A 13,301-nucleotide genomic window follows, 5' to 3' on the forward strand; every position below is an offset into this window, starting at 1 on the left:
GTGAGAAACTCCATTTTCTCTCCATAAATCAGCCATTCTCATTGTGATGTCTGCGTTCATTTACCTGCTAACAAAACATTTATCCGGGAAAAGAGCGTTACTAAAATGATCCTCATGCAGAAAGGTGCAGACATTTAGACCTTAACCTGCATCCAAACGCTGCTGTTTCCTACCTATTGTTAAGAATTAAACGTGAAGAACTTGATCTTAGCTCGTTAATTAATTCTTAGTCCCGAATTCCTGTGTCTGTGTAAGTGTGCAGAGAGAAAAGAGCAATCATACGACGTCAGACTTCAGATATTCAGAGTTTTATCCAGAGAAAATCAATGCAAGAAGAATGTTACAATAATCATCTCACCTAGAACATCAAAAGTCCAAGACATTACAGAACAGAGACAAAGAACTGAGTAAAAAAGACAGAAGATGCATCCTCCGGGAAAACTCTCACCCAGCACAAAGAGATTCCAACTTCTGCTGTAAACCAAATCATTTTATAGAATGCGTAATCTCATCATTTAAATATATGCATTAGGAGGTGTGTTCTTTTCCTTTGTGTGGGCTGTCTTAATGTTAATTTTATTACCTCCTGCTAAAGAGCCCCAAAAGCAGATATATGGCCCAGCCCTTCTCGTATCAGCCGCTGTCCAGTTTGATATATGATTGCAGCTGCAGCGCTATCTGTGCCTCAAAATGTTTCCACAAGAAAGTAGTTTGTATTTTTAACCAGCTTGCACACAATGTAATGCTAAATAATGACTATAAGTTTGGATCTAATAAGTAACTAATTAAAAACATGCTTAAAGAAATATAGTTAATTCTAATATAGATAAAATTATTTATAAAAAGTTTTAAGATCCTAGTGAACTTTTGAACCATGCTCAGGAATTTGTTAATTGCCTGGCATATAGGCTCCTTATCTCAAGAGATCCAAGGAGTCTAGGCCTGTTTTCTGTTTCTTCTGTCTGATCCTCCTTTTAAGAATTTATCTGCGTTCAGAGATTGAGCCGTTGTTTTAGTTTCATCTAAATTTATATGAACCTAGAGTGTACTTTAACTTTCTATGTTATATTTATATGTGTCAAAGCTATCCTGTGCAGTATTGTGCTAACTTAAAATTCTATGTCAACATTCCCCCTTTTGATCTCTTTAAAAAAGAGATCACCTAAAGTATGACCATACTTACCTGGGAGCAAACACATAAGGATTTAACAGAAAGATTAACATTCCCCCGACAAACAAAACCCAAAAAATAACAAGACTTGATCCCCCAGTCACATCAAAAAGAAGAAAAACATACATCACATAACATCAATACAAAATCACAAAAACACAAAAAACTTCCTGTCACCTAAAAGCAGTAAAAACATTCAACTCTGCACTAAAATAACAACAGTAAAAACAACAACATGAAAAACACAACAATGCTGTGAAGAGAAAAATAACACCAATACATACACACACTTATATTAAACAATAATGTCTTTACTTCTTTATGTTGCTTCGTGTCCATCGATTGTTCCTGAAAGATATAAAATCTTTGGTGAAGAAAAATTAAAAAACTGGAGAAAAAATAGGAAGAAATGTTCGCAACAGTTCGCAAGAGTTCGCAATAATCGGCAACTCCTTTCTTCTTGATCCCGACAGTTTTAGCAGGCGTCCATCCTGAATATGCGATGCTCACTGAATATTGGATTATTATGCCAACACCGTGAGTGTAATTGAGGGATTTCATCCTCTCATTCAATCAGAGAAAAACCCAAAAAGGATTATTATGCCTGTTTTGGGCCTCAAAACATTGAACTCCATGAACCAGAACCTATAGCAGGAATAAATCTGCTATCCTTCTGGCCCAGAGTGTTGCTCCTCCTCTGGGTCTGATGTGAAGTGAAGATCCTCTGCTGGCCCCATCAGAACCAGGTCTCTCATCACACCTTCAGTCGGAGCGGCTCGGACGTCCTCTCCATGACTTGGTAGAGCTCAGTGAAGCAGGATTCAGACCACTGCCGTTGTGATGACCTTCAGCCTCACCCAGGTGTATCCTGATGCAGATCACTTCTCCGACCTCTCCTGTGACCCCTGGTACTCCACAAACTCTGCTGCTATTAACTGTAACTCATCAAAAAAATCTTTTATGAGATAAATGTACAGGGTTACCTGTCCATCTGGGAGTTCTGACGGCTGGCCCTGGAAATCTTCTTCTGATCTCATGCTCGTACGAAGAGAAAAGCCCTGTAAATTTATTAATGGACATCCTAACAGACAACAAAGCAACAGGCAATATAACAGGCACTGCAACTACCCCATTAAAATTTTGTCTGTGCACAGATTTAGCCAATTTTGTATTTTGTTCCATTCAATCCCCACGTTTGCCTGCAACGTATGGATAATATATTGTACCAAAAATAAAATGATTCAAACCCAGGATTTTGTTCCACTTCCTGGAGATCCTGATACCTGAAATGTAGCATCAACCTACCTCATTAGTTCCTGGAATCCATCACTGGAATCTAATAAGTAATCAAATCCTTGTGACAGTTAATTGTACTCCTTGTATATAAAAAATCCTGAGAAATGGTTTCAAAACACCTCAATACCTACCTGTGAAAACCTACCTGTGTCGTTCCCTGTGTTACCTGGAAAAACATTAATTCTCATATTTACGGGGAGAATCACCTTATCAACCTGACCTGTGACGGTTTCTCTTATGACTCGGGCCACCACACCCAAAAATGATGGGCCAAGGCCAGAGATTACTATAGTGACATTATTTTCTATCTGTTCAGTGTATCAAAACAATTAAGCAATTAAGCACTTCCTTCTAACTCAAATAAACTATTAAAGTATAATACAAGAATATAATAAATAAAGTTGTAATTAAAATACACTCCAAAAGAAATCCTGATAAAATTTCTGACTGAAAATAGATTTGAAAGCATGCCAGCCAAGAAACACACATGTGCACCCACAATGAACCGTCTCCGTTTAAGCTGCAAAAATAAGTTATTGATGTGCATATTTGTATATATGGCACATACTCTTTAATTAGATATCATCTCATGATGGCTCTGCTTGCCTTCCACATAGATAGTTCTTCTGGCGAAACTCTGTTGATGTTGAATGCTTTTACCACGTGGTTCTGTTCCACCTATTCAATCGCAATGCTTACCATTTACAAACTTTTATATCTAAGCATCAACAGTCCTCGCATGAATCACCACAGAAGCAATGCTTTCTCCAGTTCTCTCATTTCAATCTCATGTTTTAGTGGAGAATTATCTGCTCTCCCCCTTTTTCTGAAACAGAACTGCAAAGAACATCAGTTCTGTTATAGAAAAATCAAAATTAAACGGCAAATTATAATGAGGTATAGCCAAATATGCAGCAGCAGATAGCAGGAGATTATCAACACACTAAACCAAAATCACATCTACTGAAAAATAGACAACTAGCCAAGTACCATTACAAAACCCAATTAAACATTCCTAAATAAAAAAAAACAAACCTCTGTGGCAGAAGTACATCCCACGAACGGTCACCTTGTGTAAGAAAAAGAAAACACATCTCTACAACCCTGGCAAGAGAAAAACTAAATAAAGCGCTATCAAAATCAGCATAAAATATAAGTCAGAGAGGAACCTAAAAGTACTGACCGGCACTACAAGGTTACCAAAGTCAAAACAGTCTTCTACAATCATGTGTCCTGCCAGTTGTCCTATCTTCCTGGGATCAAAGACGTCCCAAAACCAGTGTTTACACAGACAATTCTTGTTTGTTATATTTTATACGTGTCAGTCGATGGAGAGAAAAAATAGAGGAGGAGAAACTATAATGTTCAAATTCAAAACTATAAAAGGCATTTTACCACACCATCTAAGTCCTGAACTGTATTGCTGTGTTCAGAACCAAAAAAACATGTTACTGCTTCGTCCTGTATGTTAAACCAATTGTACCACAGTCAGACAAACTGCGGCAGCAACACTTCTGGGTCCACAAAATTCTAAAAATTACTATTCAGTCCCACCCGCTAAATTTACATCCAATTGCTCTTGATTTCATTCAGATTTTTAGACAGCGTGACATGAAGAAACAGACTTCTACTCATCCGGTGCAAGTGTCAGAATCCAGGGTTTCCGGCACTGTCAGGTTTTCTGGCTGAATTAGACCCCATACATATCAGCCATATGCTCCTCCTATAGCAGCAGCAAAAAACTGTCCAGGAAGGCAAATGACAGAGCAGACATGACATGATCCATCAGTCCATCTGCCCCCACCGTGTCCAAAGATGTATTCACTGACAGAGTGTTTCACCTCAGAGAACCTCAGCCCTTGTGCATCATATGAGAGTCTTGTAAAAAGCATGGCAGTGTTCATAGTGGAAAGAAAAAAGAGCTCCAGTTTCCACCAAAACTGACAATAAATGTCCATCAACTGTCCCGCTAATCAGGGGATCTGCCAACGCTCCTGATCAAAAGGCCTCTGTGGGGCATGTCAGCATTCTCCATGGTGAGGGTGGCGTCCAGCACCGCCAGGGATCACTGCAGCATTTGGAGGTTGCTCAGCAGGGGAAGTCCGTTGGACAGGATCGTCCGCAGATGACGGCGACCTATGAGGACACTGCAGAGCCCAATGTCCCATTTCGCCACAGCGACGACAGGCATTTCGTCGTCCACCCTTTCCTAACACCAGACCATCTGAGCCCCTGCCTGTGACCACCATGCCAAGCTGAAACCTCAGTCTGCAAATTTGGAGCATCATAGATGTGTGGACCAAACCGTGTTCCTGCAACAGGAGCCTGAGCCAAAAAGTAGCCCTCGGAGGGGCAGCAGGAACTATAGTCACCCGTTTATTATGTGTATTCACTGAGAACTGAGCATCTTCCAACTGCAGCCCAAGGAAGTGCTGCGACAACTCTTCTTGATCGTCCACCTTTTTTCTCTTCATATCCTGAAACATGTGCAAACTATGCAACAAATATGTTTCCCCATTTGCATGATCACATCCGGTCAACACAGGATTTGTGACATCAAACCAGCCACAGAAGAGGAACGGCGCCAACACAGTTGCCGAAAATGCTCCTACAAATTAGAATAAAAATATAGTTTATAGTTTATCAGAAAAAACATTATGCTTCCACAACTCTATGGCCTCATATAAAAACATATAGGGATGTATGTAAATGTCCTACAAAAATTTAGAAATAACACCCGGAGCGGCAAAAGAGAAATAAATTCCCCAGGTCCGCCATCCAAAACAGCCAAAACTAAGTAAAAATGTGTGTGGTCAGTGAAAAAAAAACGGAAGATTTAGCGCTTAATGCAAAATCATAAATATTTAGTTGGAGGTGAACCTAAAAAAAGGGCCTGTAATTCCCCTAATCAATTTTAAATCCTCATAAGTAAATAAAGAATTAATCCACAACACAGCACCAGTATTAAGTCCAAAAAGACAAACTTTCCTATTTGAACGGAACAAGACCAAAAACAAAGTTTCACATTTGTTCTCCAGAGGTGCGACTGATAATCAGCATGACAAAGGAGACACATCTAAGAAACGGGACAGCCTAATAGTCTGACAGCCAAGAGTCTAATATTTTAGTCATTATACAATTACTTTTATATATTTCTCATTCATTAGATTTGCAATATGACACCGCACCAGACTATGACGTGTGAAACTAGGCCCTGCGAAACAAAAACCACCCACTAATTTAACTTCCAAATGTTTGTGCACAGATGCTGAAAGCTGCTTCCCTCTCTTGGTTCTGGCTCTGCAAAATCAGAACCAGAATCAGAACCTAAGAGTCTGGAAAGTTGATACAACAACAGCAGATCTTCAGATGTATTGTGGTGCTAAACCGGTCAGTGATATGTAAACTAACAACAGTATTGTAAAATATATTCTTTGAGCACAGGGAGCCAGTGAAGGGATTTAATACTGGTGTAATGCAATCCAATCCTATCCACAGACAATCACACCTCCCTGTTTTTTTTTTTTTTTGTTTTTATCTGTTAAGAGGCGGAACTAGGCAAAACACTTGTAATCCGATCTATACAAATCAACAGGCTTAATTCTAACACCATAGAAAACTACCACATTTACTTAGCAAACATTTATGCAGGAGAGAGAAAAAACAAAAAATGACCCTGCAAACTGGGTCTACCTGTAAACTCTAATCAACAACCAAAATATAGTCCAGCACTGCAGAGAATGGAGCAGACTGAGGTGCGACAAAACCTCAGACACCGCTTTAATTTAGCATTATTACTACAACTCACCGGTTCCCCATAAAAAGTCACAGATAACAATCATTGTATAAAGAATTGTTCAATGCCTGGCCAACTCACCAAAACGGGTCCACAACTTTCTGTCCTGTGTCGCCTCCTGTAAACTCACAGAGCATCTGTCCAGGGAAAAATCAGCCTGCAGTTGTTCTGCAGACACAATGTGTAACCAACCACGACCTGCCTACGTGTAACAGACAATCAAAATGAAAATATCACTTTATTGACTAAACTACATCTGCCATGAGAACTGTAAAGCGAGCCGGAGTCACATCAAACGTAACAAGCCAAACTGCTGAATTAAATGCTAACGTAGCTCCGTACATGCGCCTGTACCGTAAGCCACGAGACAGAAGCAGACCAACAAGCTAACACGTTATTATTAAAATCAACCGCCATATAAGCACATAGCCTGATAAAAAATTATATCATCAGTATTATTAATATTATTAATATTAGAGAGTATTATTCTTATAATTAGTTCTCAAATAGTATATAAGCACAAACCGCGGCAAAATAACACAACACTCACTCAGCAGCTTCAAACGCGTCTCCCATACACACAATAACATACAGAGAGCCGTAAAACACACACAGACAACGGCAAAAACTCACACGGCCACCGCACAACGAACACACAGACAAACAACGGCTCAGTCACTCCGACACACAAACAGATAACGTACTGACATAAACACAAAGACAAAAACACAAAGACACGAAGACACGCCGGCGAAACAACACAAACAGACAAAAAACAGCGAAAACACACGAACAGACAAGGTGGTCAACACACAGGAAAAAATCAAAATAACGTCAACACACAGAGACAAACGAGGAAAATTAAGAAAGATAAGAAAGCAAAAGGAAAGTCCCTATTGTTATCGATAACAGAAGAGTTTAATTCTTTGGGGCCCCAATGTCTGTCTCTTGCACTTCACTGCACATCACTTTCATTTTCAGCACTAGTTGCTGCGGAAGGAGACCGTCTCCCAATTTAGCATAAGTCCTTTCAAGCTCGGGCAATAGCTTAAGTGATTCAACTTTTAAATCTGGAGGTCCTTTCGATCCAGAACAAAACTGGAACGTGGTGATACAACCGTAGCCAATTCTCATAAGCCCTGCGAATAATCAGCTGCTTTCGGAGCGAACCAAAACTCCAAGGTCGATTCAAACCTTTTCCTGTCTCACACCCCATCTCACAGGCTCCGTTTAAGTGTAGTAAAATCTCAGGTCGAGCCAACCTAGCTAAATCCACACTCCGTCGAGTGTGGTTGAGGCGCGCCACTGCCAACTACGGGTGTGTAACCAGCTTATCTAATGGTTCAGTAGAATAAGAAGAAACAAAACAACACAAAGAGATCACACACTAACCAAGATCAGTCCGCGGGGATAGCCGCGCTGCAGATCACTCCGCAACGTTCCAGCTGCGCTCCACAGGCTAACACAAACAAACAAGTCTCCACTGCAACACACACAGAGACACAGAGAAAAAGGACCGGACGAAGCACCCAATTGTTAAGAATTAAAACGTGAAGAACTTGATCTTAGCTCGTTAATTAATTCTTAGTCCCGAATTCCTGTGTCTGTGTAAGTGTGCAGAGAGAAAAGAGCAATCATACGACGTCAGACTTCAGATATTCAGAGTTTTATCCAGAGAAAATCAATGCAAGAAGAATGTTACAATAATCATCTCACCTAGAACATCAAAAGTCCAAGACATTACAGAACAGAGACAAAGAACTGAGTAAAAAAGACAGAAGATGCATCCTCCGGGAAAACTCTCACCCAGCACAAAGAGATTCCAACTTCTGCTGTAAACCAAATCATTTTATAGAATGCGTAATCTCATCATTTAAATATATGCATTAGGAGGTGTGTTCTTTTCCTTTGTGTGGGCTGTCTTAATGTTAATTTTATTACCTCCTGCTAAAGAGCCCCAAAAGCAGATATATGGCCCAGCCCTTCTCGTATCAGCCGCTGTCCAGTTTGATATATGATTGCAGCTGCAGCGCTATCTGTGCCTCAAAATGTTTCCACAAGAAAGTAGTTTGTATTTTTAACCAAGCTTGCACACAATGTAATGCTAAATAATGACTATAAGTTTGGATCTAATAAGTAACTAATTAAAAACATGCTTAAAGAAATATAGTTAATTCTAATATAGATAAAATTATTATAAAAAGTTTTAAGATCCTAGTGAACTTTTGAACCATGCTCAGGAATTTGTTAATTGCCTGGCATATAGGCTCCTTATCTCAAGAGATCCAAGGAGTCTAGGCCTGTTTTCTGTTTCTTCTGTCTGATCCTCCTTTTAAGAATTTATCTGCGTTTCAGAGATTGAGCCGTTGTTTTTAGTTTCATCTAAATTTATATGAACCTAGAGTGTACTTTAACTTTCTATGTTATATTTTATATGTGTCAAAGCTATCCTGTGCAGTATTGTGCTAACTTAAAATTCTATGTCAACACTATTCGGTGTAAGATGATCTGGGGAGTCCGGGAGAAATCAAGCAGTCTGCGCTGATCATCCATCTCTTCCTCCGACTGGACGATGATTTCTTTAAACTCTGTCAATGTTTCTGCAGTTCACTGCTCGCTGATTCACTGGTTTAAGCTGGACTGGAGATATTTATTAGAGAAACATTCAAACATTCAACAAAACAGACCATGTGCTGTCCTCTTCTTCTTCTTCTTCTTCTTCTTCTTCTTCTTCTTCTTCTTCTTCTTCTTCTTCTTCTTCTTCTTCTCCTTTTTCTTCTTCATCTCCTTTACATTGTAACGGCAGTTTGCATCCATTGCTCTTGCACTACTGCCACCTATTGGATCCTCATATCTATGTCTCAAATTCTTATATCTTTGATTTACATATTTTCTATACCTAATAAAAACATGTTCCATAAAATCACACCAACTTCATAAACCAGTAAGATGTTTCCCCATCTTAAAAAGAGTTCCATTAAAAAAAAACTGACTGGTTCTTATTCTATTCATAATTATCTCCTCCCTCCTGTTTATTCCTCTAACCATTACTACATCAATTGTATATAAATGCCTTCAATTTATTTCATTATCCCACCTAATTTTCCAAATCTTCTTGCTTCCTCTCCAAACTATACCTTTGTCTTCAGATTTAAATCATTTTACTGGCATATCAATAACTTCTTGTTTAATAGCCTCCTTAGCCAACCTATCTAAGTCAAGCCACTTAGCAGATTTTACTCAATAAGTTTAAGACTATAGATAGATTTAGATAGATTTTATTACAGACTCAAAGTCCAAATTACATAAAAAAAGAGAAAAAAAACAAATCGATAAAAGTAGAAAAAATACATAAAATAACGGCTCCTAGCGTTTCAGGAGGCAGTCATACCAATGTCTTCAGAGTACAGATGAGTATTTTACTGCAATATATTTTACTGCAATATATTTCATCAACAGTAGGATAATGCTATTATTAGACTCGTTTATATGACAAATAAAATTAAACATAAGCTTTCTTAAAACAGCCATCAAAATGCTGACGCGAGCGGATACAAACAGTTCACTGGCACTGGTCCATCTGGGCTTATTTAACAAAAGTCATTGTCAGCCACCTTCAATCTTTGAAGACTGGCTCTTTGAACGTTGCACCACAAATGTGCAGTATACAGTGATGTACAATATGATCTAAACAAGGATATTTGCCTGAGCAGATGACATTCGGACCTGACGGTAAGTCACAGACAGTCTGTCGACACATGACCAAGATATTTTACTTCATTAGAGAAATTCAATAGAGTCCCAGACAGCTTGAAATTTGGAAATGCCCTATTTTTTTCCTCCTTAGTGCAACAGATCAAGATACTTTTTGATGGATTGAATTTATCATGTAGGTTACCAACATGATGCAGTTTCTGAAGACCAGCTGAACTGGGACTAAAAACGTCTCGGTCATCAGCATACATTAAATGATTAATAATAGTTTCACCATCCATGCAGCCAGTTCTACACAGGTTCAGGAGATTAGAGAGATCATTCACATGAAAATTAAACAACATAGGAAATAAAATGCTTCCTTATCTCAGACGAAAGGATGCAGACATACACTTGTCCCATTTGACCTGCATAGTTTGATTAGCACACCAATAGGACAGACATCTTACTATATATTTGCCCACCACAGCGTTGCACAATTTTAAAATTAGTTTTTTCTGATTTACACGATCAAAAGCCTTAGTGGCGTCTAAAAACACAGAAAAACTGTAGAGTTTTTACTGTTATAATTATCCAGTAATTCTCATGTATCAGGTTGGACTTGAACCCAAATTGATTGTCTACAGACATAACAATCTGCAAATTTTGGCAAAAGAATAAGTTCAAAGACTTCAGAGTGTGTACTAGGTTATAGTTATCAGAGCTACCTATTTTACCAGCTTTTTTTTTTAAATCACCGGAAGTAGAAGTACATTCATCAAGCTATCAGGAATAAAAACAGGAATAATAAAATCAGTGAAACACAAGGCAAGAAGAGGGGCGACACTTGAACTCCATTCCTTCAGATTTATTTACAGACAGTTCCTTAATTGCTTGATAGACCTCGTGTGTTTTGATCATTTCTACAGTACTAACCTTGTCAACTTGAAAGGGTTCACTGTATACACAGGAAAATAATTTTCTGTAGTGATGTTGCCAAAAATCAACAATCATATTCGTCCCAGAAGCGCCATTGACAGTGCAAGGGAGAGAGGATTTACTGTTATTGATGGTTTTAACCTCTTTCCAAAAGGCTTTTGTATCCTTACCTATAAGCTTTTTTGCCAAGCAGTCAGCCCTCATGGTTTTCTTATTCTGGATAATGAACCATAGTGCATATTTGTATTTTGCATTAGACCGCTTTTTATGTTCAAATAAAGGGCCCTGCCTAGGTTTACCTGCTAGAGCCCAAGAAGTAGTAGCTTCACTGTGGTATTTAGACACATAGGTGTTGCAGCCTGGTCTGTTTTGAATCTTTATATTACTTTTATCATAAGGAAGGCCAGCTCCCAGTAGCTTCAATTATATTAGAATATAATCCAGTTATATTGGCTCTGTGTCCAATAATAGAGCAGTTACCGTCTGAACAAGTAACTGCCTCTCTTGGTATTTTAATGGTACATAACAATTGATCAGTTTGGGCATAGTAATGAGCTATTTGATTACTGTTCACATTTAGTTGACACCTCGAAGGGGATGTGGTCAACAGTGGACATATTGCATAAGATATTTAGGTATAGCATAGCAAGATGAGCATCTGCTGTAGTCATACAATGGTCCAACCAAGACACAGTATGCCAGGCTTCATTTACATAAATGTAGCTAGCAGCTGGCAGACGCTCTTTACTTGACAATACTAGATTAGAATTTGTAAAAAAAAAAATGGTGTTTAGCAAACTGAGTTTTTATCTGAGATGTCTGCATTCATGTCACCCATGACAACCATGTTATGGTCAGGAATAAAATGACAAATTAGGCTTTTTTATTAGAATTTCTTTTTTTTTTTTGCGCTCTAAATTAATAACTACTCGAATGATTTCTCATGTGGACAGTTAAATAAAATTTTTTATTCAAACCTTTTCCACAAATAAGACACCAAAAAGGCCTCGTATTTGTGTGAATTACAATATGATTAAGTAGAACATGTTTTTGACTGAAACATTTCCCACAAGTGACGCATTAAAAGGGGTTTCTCCCCAGTGTGAGTTCTATGAGCATCAAAAGCAGATTTGAAAGCAAAACACTTTCCACAGGTCATACATGAAAACGGCTTTTCACCTGAGTGAATCGTCATGTGCTCAGATAAATATTGTTTGCAACTAAAACTTTTCCCACAGATGACGCAAAGAAAAGGCTTTTCTCCTGTGTGAGTTCTCACATGAACATTGAAAGCAGACTTGAAAGTAAAGCATTTTCCGCAGTTCTCACATGAAAAAGGCTTTACACCTTTGTGAACCATCATGTGATTAGTTAAAACATGTTTTTGGCTAAAAGATTGTCCACAGGTACCACATGAAAAAGGCTTTTCCTTCCTATGAGTTCTCTTGTGAGCATCGAAAGCAGATTTGAAAGAAAATTGCTTTTCGCAGATCACACACATGAAAGACTTTTCATCTGTATGACACCTCATGTGACCAGTTAAAAGCCTTTTTTGACAAAAATATTTACCACAGATCACACACAAAAACGGCATTTTACCTGTTTGAATCGTCATGTGTCGAGTTAAAACCTCTTTTTGACAAAAACGTTTTCCACAAGTCAGACATAAAAATGGCTTTTTACCAGTATGAGTTTTCATGTGAGCCTCAAAAGCATATCTGAAGGCAAAACGCTTTTTACAAATGACACATGAGAAAGGTTTTCTTCTTTGCTGATTTTGGTTCTCAGTTTCATCAGGCTTTTTTAACATGTCTTAGTTCCTGTTTGGTTCTGATTCAGTTTGGTATGTTTGCTCATCAACAGGAACCACCATGCAGGTATCAGTCTCCTGTTTTAATTCAATCAGCTGTTCACCCTGACTGTAGTAAACTTCTTTCTCTTCCACTTTTATCTGCAGGTGTTCTAGATCCTTCGTTTCTCCTTTTATCTGATGATTTTCTGGTTCTTCCTGTTCTTGTTTCACCTGCAGAGGTTCTAACTCCTCCTGGTCCAGAGTGGATCTCCTCTCCTGCTGACTTAGCTCATCCTCATAAACGTTATGTTTTAGGTGATCTGGAGAAGAAAACAGAGAAAATTAGGAATTCACTTCATTGAAGTAAATAAAAAACTTCCATCATTTAAGAGAGAAGTCATCCAAACAAAAAAAACAAAAGAAAAAGAAAACCGGAACTCCACCGTAAAACCAACACGAGAGCAACGTCCACCAAACAAAAGTTCCGCTTCGCCACTGCTGCTCCGAAACAAACAAAATATAACTTGTTCATTTTTGGAATAAATCGAATAAGTCGTCATACATTAAAATATTTTAAAATTATTTAATAAATATTAATACAACCAAAATAAAAT

Source organism: Poeciliopsis prolifica, unplaced genomic scaffold, assembly GCF_027474105.1.
Source record: "Poeciliopsis prolifica strain line A6 unplaced genomic scaffold, Auburn_PproV2 SCAFFOLD105, whole genome shotgun sequence".
Taxonomy (NCBI): domain Eukaryota; kingdom Metazoa; phylum Chordata; class Actinopteri; order Cyprinodontiformes; family Poeciliidae; genus Poeciliopsis; species Poeciliopsis prolifica.